Here is a 12413-nt window from a genome sequence, read left to right as displayed (position 1 = left end):
ATTGATTTGTTTCACCCTGATTTTATGTTTCATTATATCTGGAAGTATGGAGTAGTTGTACTTCTTTGGTTATTAAGTTGGCTGTACTGGATCACTCTCCCACTCTCTCTGTGTTGGTGGAATCACTGGTGGGGATGTGGGACAGGTCTCTGTTCATTGTGAAGAAGATTTGGAATTGGGATGAGCAGTTGTTGTCCACCATCTGTCACTGGTCCTGTGGCACAGGATCTATTGGTGTTACCTGTCTATTGGGTGAGGTGTTCAGTGTATTAGCTCTGGTTGCTTAATGGAGCTTTAATATGTTCCTCTTATTGGATGAGGTAGGGGAGAAGGGAAAAAAAAAGAAAAAAAAAAACACCAGAAGTGAACCCCTGGATAGAAAGCCAGAAGGAATTTTCCACATTTGGGGTGAAATAATTCAGTCAGGGATGCCAACACAGGCAAGGCAGCCTGGGTCCTTCTGAGGCCATCTGCCAGTGCAGATGCCCTGCTGTCAATCAAAGCCCCACAGTTCAATACAGATAGTCACCCCAAAGGACAAAGGGCCACCCCTTTCTTCATGTATTGACAAGCTGCAAAATCCCAGTACACAAATCCATTCTGTGCTAAACAAGGGTCGCTGAGAGTTGGACCTGAGCCCACTGCCATGTACCCACTCTGAGGCTCTTCCTACTCAGAGTTTCCTCCACTCCCTTCTGGACTCCATGGCAGCCCATGCCAAGAGAGGTCTTGAACCATTTTCCAGCAAGATGTTTTTTCTCATTCAGAGCCCAACTCACCTTGAAAAACTCCTAGTATGGCTATTCTGAGTGCCCAATGCCTGTGGGTTTCGTGATGTGTTTTATTTTTAATTCCTTCCTTCCTCCCCAATCTCTTTTGTATTTCTAATGACTCTTCTCTGTCTCCATCTCTGTCTCTGCTGACTGGGTGGGTTTGTTTATTTTTCCCAGTTTTTAATCTGTTTCCTTTCTTTGCCTTCACTGGATATAATACTTTATCTTCTCCTTAGTTGCTCATAATTCCAGTATCATTATTTGTATCATGTTACCTAGTTGCTCAGAATCTCATTTGGAAGAGGGACTGAAAGTGTGGACTGTCTGTATGATGCCATCTTCCTCTCTCCCTTTTCTTTTTCATAATAATAACATTCCCTAGCTAGCATTGTTCTATATTGACTATTTCATTAGTCAGTTGCAAAGTCAATTTTATTGTGACTTACATTTTTATACAAATGATGAAATAGAGTAAAGTAAAATAAATAATAACATGCACTGTCTGAGTAAGAAAAAAATGTTTTAGGAAAATTTTATTTCAGAGGGAGATGTGTGTATACTGTTTTGGGAGGTAAAATGAATTCATATTGTGAGTTGTGTTCAGATCTTTGAAAGCCACTTCTATATATACTGACCTGCTTGTTTTTAATCAGTTAAAAATATTTTACAGAGGTCATTTCGTATAAATGCATAGAGCTGCTTCATTTTATTTCATTATATGGTTGTATTGCCCTACCCTCCCCAAAATGACTATTGCTTTTGTCAAGTAAGGAGACCAGGTGGTGCAGTGGTTAAATGCTCAGCTAACTCCCAGTGATTTTGTGGGAGAAAGATGTGGCAGTCTGCCTCCATTAAAATTTAAAACCTTGGAAAAGCTATGAGGCAGTTCTACTCTGTCATATAGTGTCACCTTGTAATTGTTGTTGTTGTTGTTGTTATATTCCATTGAGTCAGATCTGACTCAGAGCGACCTCTCCTTGGGTTTCTGAGGTGGTATCACTATGGAAGGAGATTGCCCAACCTTCCTTCTGAGGAGTGGCTGGTGTCACTATGGTTGGAATCAACTTGACAGCAACAGGTTTGATTCATTTTTTTCTTTCTAAAGATATATTATTTTTTTACATGACTGTCTATCTACAGTGCATATGCTGATAGGCTGTGCTTCAAATTTCCAGGCAGCCATAAGACTGCTAGGAATCAGGCATGTATACCCACTGGCAGCAACTATTCTATGGGTGCTATGTTTAGCTATGATCTGGTTGGACAAATGAGACATTTGCACAATGTGGGCAAAGTGAAAGCCATTAATTTTATTTATAGAAAGCAAACAGTAAACAGTAACAGTGGTTCCTCAAAGAGGAATCACTTACCCTCCACGAAATTACCCATATCTTTTCTTATGTCACTGGGTAGATATGCCGTGACTTGGGTCAGATGCTGTCTTCACATGACCACTGCCTCTGGCTACCACTGCTGGCTAAGGAAGGGTGGGAAGGAGGCTCTCAAGTCTTCTACTGATGGGCCTTGTTGAGCCTTGCCTTGCTGGTGGGAAGACCCCTGAATCTGAGCCTCTGCCACCAAGTACTTCTAGGCCTCTTCTGCTGCATCCTGATATGCTACCCAGGAGTATATGGTTATCTCTCTTGCCACCATGCTACCCAGTCCAGCCCTGCCCAAAGGCCTGCATGGCTCCCATCATATTAGGAAACAGGGGGAGGCATGTTGCACAGTCACACTCAGACCTCTGCCCTGAGTGGTCAAATGTTACAATTCTTAATATAAGCAAAACCCTTGCATGGAGACACTCTATCAGCAACCTGTTACACAAGGGCACCCAGCTCCCTCCATGGGCTGGCAAGCCCACTAGAGCTGTTGATATCTCTGTGGACTGACCAGCCCATTATCTTGCCATCTTCATTGTTACAGCTCTTCCAGGTGTATGAGTTTCTCTGTATAGGTACCCCAAGTTCATAGGACATGCTGTGCTCCATACTCTTCTTGATGGTAGTGAGGTCACCCCAAACCTCTGTGGGATTGGCCCTTACATAAACCTATTAGAATGACAAAACCAACCAATCTCCTAGCTGTACTGAGTGGGGCTCAGTAGAAAGGGTGTAGGGGCAACACCTGACCTCCTCTAAATTCATGAGGGGGAAGGAGGATCCAGAACAACATCAAGGCTGATTCTTATGAGAGAGAGGTCAGACATGCCTCTACTTTCTAACCTTTTTACCAATTCTGACACCAACCATCCTTCCCATGGCACTCTCTGCTTCTCTACTAGGTTTGATAATTCTTTACAGTGGCCACACAGAACTCACAGATAATACTCATGATTATGGGGTTTATTAGGGAAGCAACAGGTTACAAGATAGGTTTGGGAATGCTCAGGATACAATTCTTCAATCAATACAGCCTTCCCTCAGCCATGCCCTCAGGCACACTTCTCTTTGGCCCCTTGTCCTGGCCTCTGCCCTGCTCAGGCAAATGTTACAAAGCAATTTTAGCTCTCTTGATATGTATACTCCACTCTGCCAGCAAGCCTCCTGCCCAAAGGCACTCAGCATTTTTGCTCCATGAGCCAGGAAGCCCACCACTCTGTCTCATGCTCGTCTCTGTTCTGCTACCTCTGCAGTCATCTCTCTGCTATCTCAGTGCAAGGATCTCAGGTCCAAAGATGTGTTCACTGATGGCAGTGAAATCTTCCTTTTCCTCCTCTGGGATGGCTCCTTTTAAACCTAGCAGAATGGCAAAGCTCATCAATGTCCCTGTTAGCATTCTATACACATGATTTGCATGTTCTCACCCCGCAAAAGTTCCATGTATCTTATTGACATTATTAGCAAGCTATCCAATCCCTTTGGTGGAGTACAATCACCTTACATTTGCATAGTCCCATCCAGTCATCTGGTGGGAGTTACAAAGACCATGGCTAGAAGAGCAGTACCAAGTTAATTCACTGCACCACAGGCTCAGTCTTCTTGGGAGGATTTTCAAACCACTGGTTGCATAGTAAACTGACCAATCTCTTGCAAGACTGTGGCCTATCCAATCTTTCTGTGAGAGCTGAAAGGCTATGACTAGAAAAGTCATATGAGAACAATTCACTGCAAGACCTTGGATAAACAAAGCACTACTGAAGAAGAAAAAAGTAGGAGGTCTCACACTTCCAGAGCTCAAAACCTACTATACAGCCACAGTAGTCAAAACAGCCTGGTATTTGTACAACAACAGACACAGACCAGTGGAACAGAATTGAGAACCTAGAAGAGATACACCCGCATATGTTCAGCTGACAAAGGGCTAAAATCTGTTAAAGGGGGAAGAGATAGTCTCTTTAAAAAATGGTGCTGGCAAAACTGGATATACATTTTCAGAAAAATCAAACAAGAACTATACCTCACACCATACACAAAAACTAACTCCAGATGGATAAAGACTTAAATGTGAAACCTAAAACTGTAAAGTTTATCAAGAAAAAATACGGGAATACTTAGGGGTCTTAATTTATGGTATAAATAGACTATCAAACATAAACTAAAATGCACATACAACAGAAGATAAACTAGATGCTTGAGACCTTCTAAAAGTTAAATTCTTATGTGCATCAAAAGACTTCTCCAAAAGAGTGAAAAGAGAACCTACAGATTGGGGAAAAAAAAATTGACAATGACTTTTCTGACAAGGGACTTATCTGTAAAATTTATAGAAAATTCTAACACTTCAGCATGAAAAAGACAAACAATCCAACAAAAAATGGGCAGAAGACATGAACAGGCATTTTACCAAAGAAGATACTCAGGTGGCCAACAAACACATGGAGAAATGTCCATGACCATTAGCCAATAGAGAGATGCAAATCAAAACAATAATGATATACCATCTCATCTGAGCACTAATAGCAGCGTTCAACAAAACAGAATATAACAAATGCTGGTGAACATGTGGAGAGATTGGGACTCTCATATACTGCTGGTGGGACTGTAAAATCATATAGCCACTGTGGAAATCGGTATGTTGATTCCTTAAAAAGTTGGAAAGAGAAATACCATTTGATCCAGTGATTCTATTACTAAGTGTGTATCTTGAAGAAGTGAGAGCCAGGACACAAATAGATACACTCACACTCATGTTCATCAAGCACTATTTACAATAGCAAAAAGATGGAAACAACCTAAATGCCCATCAACAGAGGAATGGATAAACAAACTGTGGTACATACACACAAAGGAATACTATGCAATTCTATAGAATAACATACAATCTGTGAAATACCACATGATGTGGATGAACTTAGAGGACATTATGCTGAGTGAAATAAGTCAATCACAGAAGGACAGATATTGTATTAATCCACTATTGTAAAAAATCAAGGAAAGGTTTATATATGGAAGGAAACATTCTTTGTTGGTTACCAGGGATGAGAGGGGTGGGGAAGGAATATTGCTAGATAGGTTTATATATGTATATATATATGTATATATGTGTATATATATTATATAAATGTATATATATGTATATACATGTATATATATGTATATGTTGCTGTTGTTAGGTGCCGGCAAGTTACCTCTGACTCAAAGCGACCCTATGCACAACAGAATGAAACACTGTCCGGTTCTGTGCCAGCCGCACTATCCTTGCTATACCTGAGCCCATCATTGCAGCCACTGTGTCAATCCATCTAGTTGAGGGCCTTTCCCTTTTTCATCAACGCTCCACTTTACCAAGCATGATATCCTTATCCAGAGAATGGTCCTTTCTGACAACATAACCAAAGTAGGTGAGACAAAATCTGGCCTTTCTCAATAAAACACAAGTAAACATCTTTCTTGTATTCTCTGCTTTCAGCCAAGATCCGTCTGGCATTAACAGTGATATCCCTCGTTCCATGTCCTCTTCTGAATTCAGCTTGCATTTGTGGATGTTCTCTGTCAATATACTTCTTCTTCTTTTTTTTTTTTTTTTTTTTGTGATTTGGGTGAAGATTTACAGAGCAAATTCATTTTCCATACAGCAGTTCACATACACTTTGTCTCATGACATTGACCACAGTTTACCACAATGCAGCAGCTCCCCTCCCACTTCCTCCCCATAGTTACCTCTTCCCTGTGTCCATCCCTCCATGCACTCCTGCCCCCTGAGCTGTCTCCCTGTGCATAAGCAGCCCTTCTTTCTCCCATGATTGTTCTCTTCAAGGAGTGTATCTACATGAGGTAAATGTTCAACTCATAAGCCTGTCTTTTGTTTGGCTGGAAACCACAGGTGTGGGTTCAATTCTAGACCTGAAGGGCAGCTAGGGACCATAGTCTCAGCGGTTCCTCCATGCTCTATCGGACCAGCAAACCTGCCTCTCCCCCTTTTTTTCTTTCCAAATGATTTTGAGTTTTGTTCCACATTGTTCTTCCTCTCTATCAAGAATCTCCTAGATAGATCCCCTTCCACGTGGATGACAGTGGTAAGTGGTAGCCAGGCACCATCTAGTTCTTCTGGTCTCATAGTCATATAGGCTGCAGATCGGATGGTGTACCAGTTGCTAGGATTAATTGTTTCCACAAATTTTGGTTTTCTTCATTCTTCTTTGCTCTAGATGAGAAGAGACCCATCTTTGGCAGCTTGCTAGCTTTTAAGATCCCAGTCTGTTCTCTGTCTATATACTTCTGCAACCATTTTTGAATTACCTCGGTAGGATTTTACTTGCCTGTGATGTTAATAATGCTGTTTGATAATTTCCACATTCTGTGGAATCATCTTTCTTTGAAATGGGTACAAATATGGATCTCTTCCAGTCAGTTGGGTAGGTAGCTGTCTTCCAAATCTCTTGGCATAGCCAAATGAGTGCCTCCAGTAAAGCATCTGTTTGTTGACACATCTTAATGGGTATTCCATCAATTCCTGGAGCCTTGTTTTTTTGCCAATTCCTTTAGTACAACCTTGACTTCTTCCTTCAATACTATTGGTTCTTGATCACATGCCAGCTCCTGAAATGGATGAACATCAGCCAATTCTTTCTGGAATAGTGATTCTGTGTATTTCTTCCATCTGGATGTTTCCTGCCTTATTCAATATATTGCCTATAGAATCGTTTAATATTGCAACTTGAGGCTTAAATTTTTTCTCCAGTTCTTTCAGCTTGAGAAATGCTGAGTGTGATCTTCCTTTTTGGTTTTCTAACTCTACATCTTTGCACATTTTATTGTAATAATTGACTTTGTCTTCTCAAGCTGCTCTTTGAAGTCTTCTGTTCAGTTCTTTTATCTTGTCATTTGTTCCATCTGCTTTAGCTACTCTCCATTCAAGGGCAAGTTTCAGAGTCTCTTCTGACATCCATTTTCATCTTTTCTTTCTTTCTTGTCTTTTTAATGATCTTTCTCTTTCTTCATGGATGATGTTCCTGATGTCATCCCATAATGCCTCTGGTTTTCAGTCATTGGTGTTCAGTGCATCAAATCTATTCTTTAGATGGTCTCTAAATTCAGGAAGAATGTAATCAAGTTCATATTTTGGCTGTGATGGACTTGTTTTGTCTTCAGCTTCAATTTGAACTTGCACATGAGCAGTTGATAGTCTGTTCCACAGTCATCTCCTGGCCTTGTTTTGGCTGAACATATTGATCTTCTTCATTGCCTCTTTCCACAGATGTAGTTGATCTGATTCCCGTGTACTCCATCTGGTGAAGTCCACGTGTATAGGCACCATTTGTGTTGTTGAGAAAAGGTATTTGCAATGAATAAGTTGTTGGTCTTGCAAAATTCTATCATGCCATCTCAAGTGTTATTTCTATCACCAAGGCTATATTTTCCAACTACCAGTGATTCTTCTTGTTTCCAACTTTTGCATTCTAATCACCAGTGAGAATCAACACATCTTAATTGGATGTTCAGTCAATTTCAGAGTGCAGAACTTGGTAAAAATCTTCAATTTTCTCATCTTTGTCTTTGGTGGTTGGTGCATAAATTTGTATAATAGTAGTATTAACTGATCTTCTTTGTAGGCATATGAATATTATCTATCACTGACAGCATTGTACTTCAGGACAGATCCTGAAACATTCTTTGTGATGATAAATGTCATGCAATTCCTCTTCACTTTGTCATTCTCAATATAGTAGATCACCTAAGGCACTTGACTGCTAACCAGAAGGCTGGTGGTTCAAACCCACCAGCCACTCCTCAGAAAAAAGATGGGGTGATCTACTTCTGTAGTGATACTGCCTTGGAAACCCAAGGAGGGGTCGCTATGAGTTGGGGCTGACTTGATGGCACATAACAACAAACAACAACAACAACGTGGTTGTCTGATTAAAAATGGCCAAAACCTGCCCATTTCAGCTTACTAATGCCTAGGATATCAATCATTATGACTTCCATTTCATTTTTGACAATTTGCAATTTTCCTAGATTCATACTTCATACATTCCATATTCTGATTATTAATAGGTTTCAGCTGTGCTTTCTCATTCTGAGCTGTGCTACATCAGCAAATGGAGATCCCAAAAGCTATACTCCTTTTATATCATTAAGGTCAGCTCTACTGTGAGGAGGCAGCTCTTTTCTAGTTATACCTTCCAACCTGAAGGGCTCATCTTCTGGCACTATATGGTACAATGTTTCAGGGCTGTTTATAAAGTTTTCCAGTACTATATCACACAGTGTTTCACTGCTATTCATAAGGTTTGCACTGGCCAATTCTTTGAGAAGTGGATGACCCCTTTCTTCTTCCAAGTCTCTCTTAGTCTGGAAGCTCCACTGAAAACTTTCCACCATGGATGACCCTGGTGGTATTTGAAATACTAGTGGCATAGCCTCCAGCCAGCAGCACACAAGCCACCACGACAGACTGACAGACAATGGTGGACAACAAGCATAAAAAAAACTAACAAAAGAAAAACCTCACTCCCATCAAGTCACTTCCAATACATGGCAACCCCTCCTTGGGTTTCCGAGGCACTATCTCTATGGAATTAGATTGCCCAGTCACTCCTCGGAAGGAAGGTTGGGCAATCCTACTTCCGTAGTGATACTGCCTTGGAAACCCAAGCAGGGGTCGTTATGAGTCAGGTTTGACTCGATGGCACATAACAACAACAACAACAAGTCTTCCTTCTGAGGAGTGACTGGTGGGTTTGAACCACCAGCCTTCTGGTTACTGGTCAAATACCTTAGGTACTGTGCCACCAAATCTCCTAGTATAGCATGCATGTTATTTATGGGAAAATATGGTATGTAGGAACTCTGGTAGCATAGTGCCTAAGGTAGTTGACTGCTAACCAGAAGGCTGGTGGTTCAAACCCACCAGCTACTCCTCGGAAGGAAGGTTGGACAATCTACTTCCATAGTGATACTGCTTCGGAAACCCAAGGAGGGGTCACTATGAGTCGGTCCGACTCGACGGCACATAACAACAACAACAACACTCTATAATGTACTTGCTCAGCATGTTATAATAGTTATCAGTACTTTGTGTCTTTTTTTTTTAACTACAGGATAGTATTCTGTTGTATAAATACACCACAGAGTGCTTATTCATCCTCCTTTTAATAGACATCTGTTTCCATTTCTTGGCATCCGTGAATGAAGCTGCTATGAACATTCTTGTACACACATTTTTTTGTGAAATTATATTTTTCTTTCTTTTGAATAAATATGTAGGAGTGGAATTGTTGGATCATAAGGTAGGTATATGTGTAGTTTTATAGAAAAAGAAACACCAAAACCTGTCAGATCTTTCTCTAACATAGTATATACCATTTTACATTGCCACGAGAATCTATGAGCGATCCAGTTGCTCTGAAACCTTGCCAGCATTTGATATTGCTAGTCTCTAATTTTAGTCATTATGGTGTTTTGTAGTATCTTATGGTTTTAATTTTCATTTCTCTGATGACTAATAATGTTCTGTACCTTTTCTTCACGTTTATTGGTTATTTATATATTTTATTTTGTAAAGTATGTATTTAAATATTTTGCCCATATTTGTTACACTGTTTATCTTTTTTATTGTTTAGTTATATTTCTTTATATAACTTGAATACTTTGGCATATGAATGGTTTGCTTTTGGTCTGTGTCTGCCTATTCAATTTCTTAATGGTGTATTTTAAGGAATAAATGTATTTAGTTTTGGTGAAGCAATTTTTCAATTTTTTCTTTATGTTGCTTTCTATTTCTTATCTAAGAAATTTTGCTACTTGACTGGTAACCAGAAGGCTAGCAATTCAAACCCACCAGCCACTCCTGGGAAGGAAGGTTGGTCAATCTACTTCTGTAGAGATACCACCTCCGAAACCCAAGGAGGGGTTGCTACGAGTCAGGTCCAACTCTATGGCATATTACAACAATAGCAACAATCATGTCTGCCAGTCTGTGCATTACTGACATACAACATATAGTGGCTTGTGTGTTGCTGTGATGCTTGAAGCCATGTCTCTGGTATTTCAAATACTAGCAGGGTCATCCATGGCAGACAGGTTTCAACAGACCTTCCAGACTAAGATGCTAGAAAGCAGGACCTGGTGATTTACTTAAAAAAGAAAAGGCCAGTGAAAATCTTATGAATAGAAACAAAACATTGATATAGTGCAAGATGAGCACCTCAGTTTGGACAGAAACCCAAACCAAACCCACTGTCATTGAGTCTATTTTGACTCATAGTAACACTATAGGGCAGAGTAGAATTGCACTATAAAGTTTTCAAGGCTATAAATTTTTACAGAGGCAGACTGCCTCATCTCTTCTGTGAAGCAGCTGGTGGGTTCAAACTACTGAAGTCACTCAAAATATAGTTGGGAAAGAGCTACCTCCTCAAAGTAGAGTTGACCTTGATGACTTGGATGGAGTAAAGCTTTTGGGACCTTCATTTGCTGATGTGGCAAAATGAGAAGAGACAGCTGCAAACATCCATTAATAATCGGAACATGGAATGTGTGAATCTAGGAAAATTGGAAGTTATAAAAAATGAAATGGAACACATGAAGATCAATATCTTAGGTATTAGTGAACTGAAATAGACTGGTATTTACCATTCTGAATCAGACAAACATATGGTCTGTTATACCAGGTATGATAAATTGAAGAGAGATGGTATTGCATTCATCATCAAAAAGAACATTTCAAGATCTGTCCTGAAGTGGAATTCTGTCAGTGATAGGACAGTATCTCTATATCTTCGAGGAAGACCAGTTAATAAGACTATTATTCAAATTACACATTGACCACTAATGCCAAAGGTGAAGAAATTGAAGAATTTTACCAACTTCGGCAGTCTGAAATTGATTAAATTTACAGTCAAGATGTATTGACAATTACTGGTAATCAGAATGTGAAAGTTGGAAACAAAGAAGGGTCGGTAGTTGCGAAATACTGCCTTGGTGAAGAAACAATGAAAGAGATTGCATGAAAGAATTTTGCAAGACCAATGATGTCATTGCAAATACGTGTTTTTTAAACAATACAAATGATGAAGGTACATGTGGATCTCACTGGATGGAATACACAGAATCAAATAGATTACATTTGTGGAAAAAGACAATGGAGAAGCTCAGATTATCAGTAGAACAAGCCCAGGGGCCAACTGAGGAGCAGATCATCAACTGTTAACATGAAAGTTTAAGTTTAAAGCTGATGAAAATGAAAACAAGTCCACAAGAGCCAAAGTGTGCCCTATAGTATATCCCATTTGAATTTAGAGACTATCTTGAGAGTAGATTTGCCACACTGAACTTAATGATCGAAGACCAGATGAGATATGAGATGACATAAGGGAAATAAAGCAAAAAGTCATTAAAAAGACAGGAAAGAAGAAAAGATGAAAATTTCAGAAGACACTCTGAAACTTACTCTTGAAAACAAAGCAACTAAAATGAATAGAAGAAACTATGAAGTGAAAGAGCTGAACAGAGATTTCAAAGGGTGGCTCAAGAAGACAAAGTAAAATGTTATAATGAAATGTGTGAAGATCTGGAGTTAGAAACCAAAAGTGAAGAACATGCTTCACATTTATCAAACTGAAAGAACTGGGGGAAAAAATAAATAAATTCAGTCCTCCAGTTGTAATGTTGAAGGAGTCTATGGGCAAGATATTGAATGATATAGGAAGCATCAAGGAAAGATGGAAAGAATACACAGAGTCACTGTACCGAAAATAATTGGCTGACATTCAGTGATTTCAGGAGATACTATATGATCAAGAACCAATGGCATTAAAGGAAGAAGACCAAGCTGCTCTAAAGACATTAGTGAAAAATAAGGTTTCAGAAATTGATGGAATACTAGTTGAGACATTTCAGCAAATTAATGTTGGGACCTCTCATTCAGCTTTATCTAGAAATTTGGAAGACAGCTACCTACCCAACAACTGGAAGAGATCCATATTTGTGCCCATTCCAAAGAAGGTGACCCAAGAGAATGTGGAAATTATTGAACAATATCAATAATATTACACACAAGTAGTGTTTTGCTGAAAATAATTCTAAAATGGTTGGAAAAGTATTATTGACAAGGAATTGCCAGGCAGTCAAACCAGATTCAGAAGAGGACGTAGAATGAGGAACAAAATTGCTGCTAGAAGGATCCTGTCTGAAAGCTCTTTTTCTTCTTCTCCTACTCCTAATCCTCCTCTTCTTTTTTCCTTCTCCTCCTCCT

The sequence above is a fragment of the Orycteropus afer genome, unplaced genomic scaffold (genome assembly GCF_000298275.1).
Source record: "Orycteropus afer afer isolate SDZICR_OR568_19922 unplaced genomic scaffold, OryAfe1.0 scaffold00184, whole genome shotgun sequence".
Lineage (NCBI taxonomy): Eukaryota > Metazoa > Chordata > Mammalia > Tubulidentata > Orycteropodidae > Orycteropus > Orycteropus afer.
Note: the sequence above shows the minus strand (reverse complement) of the source record.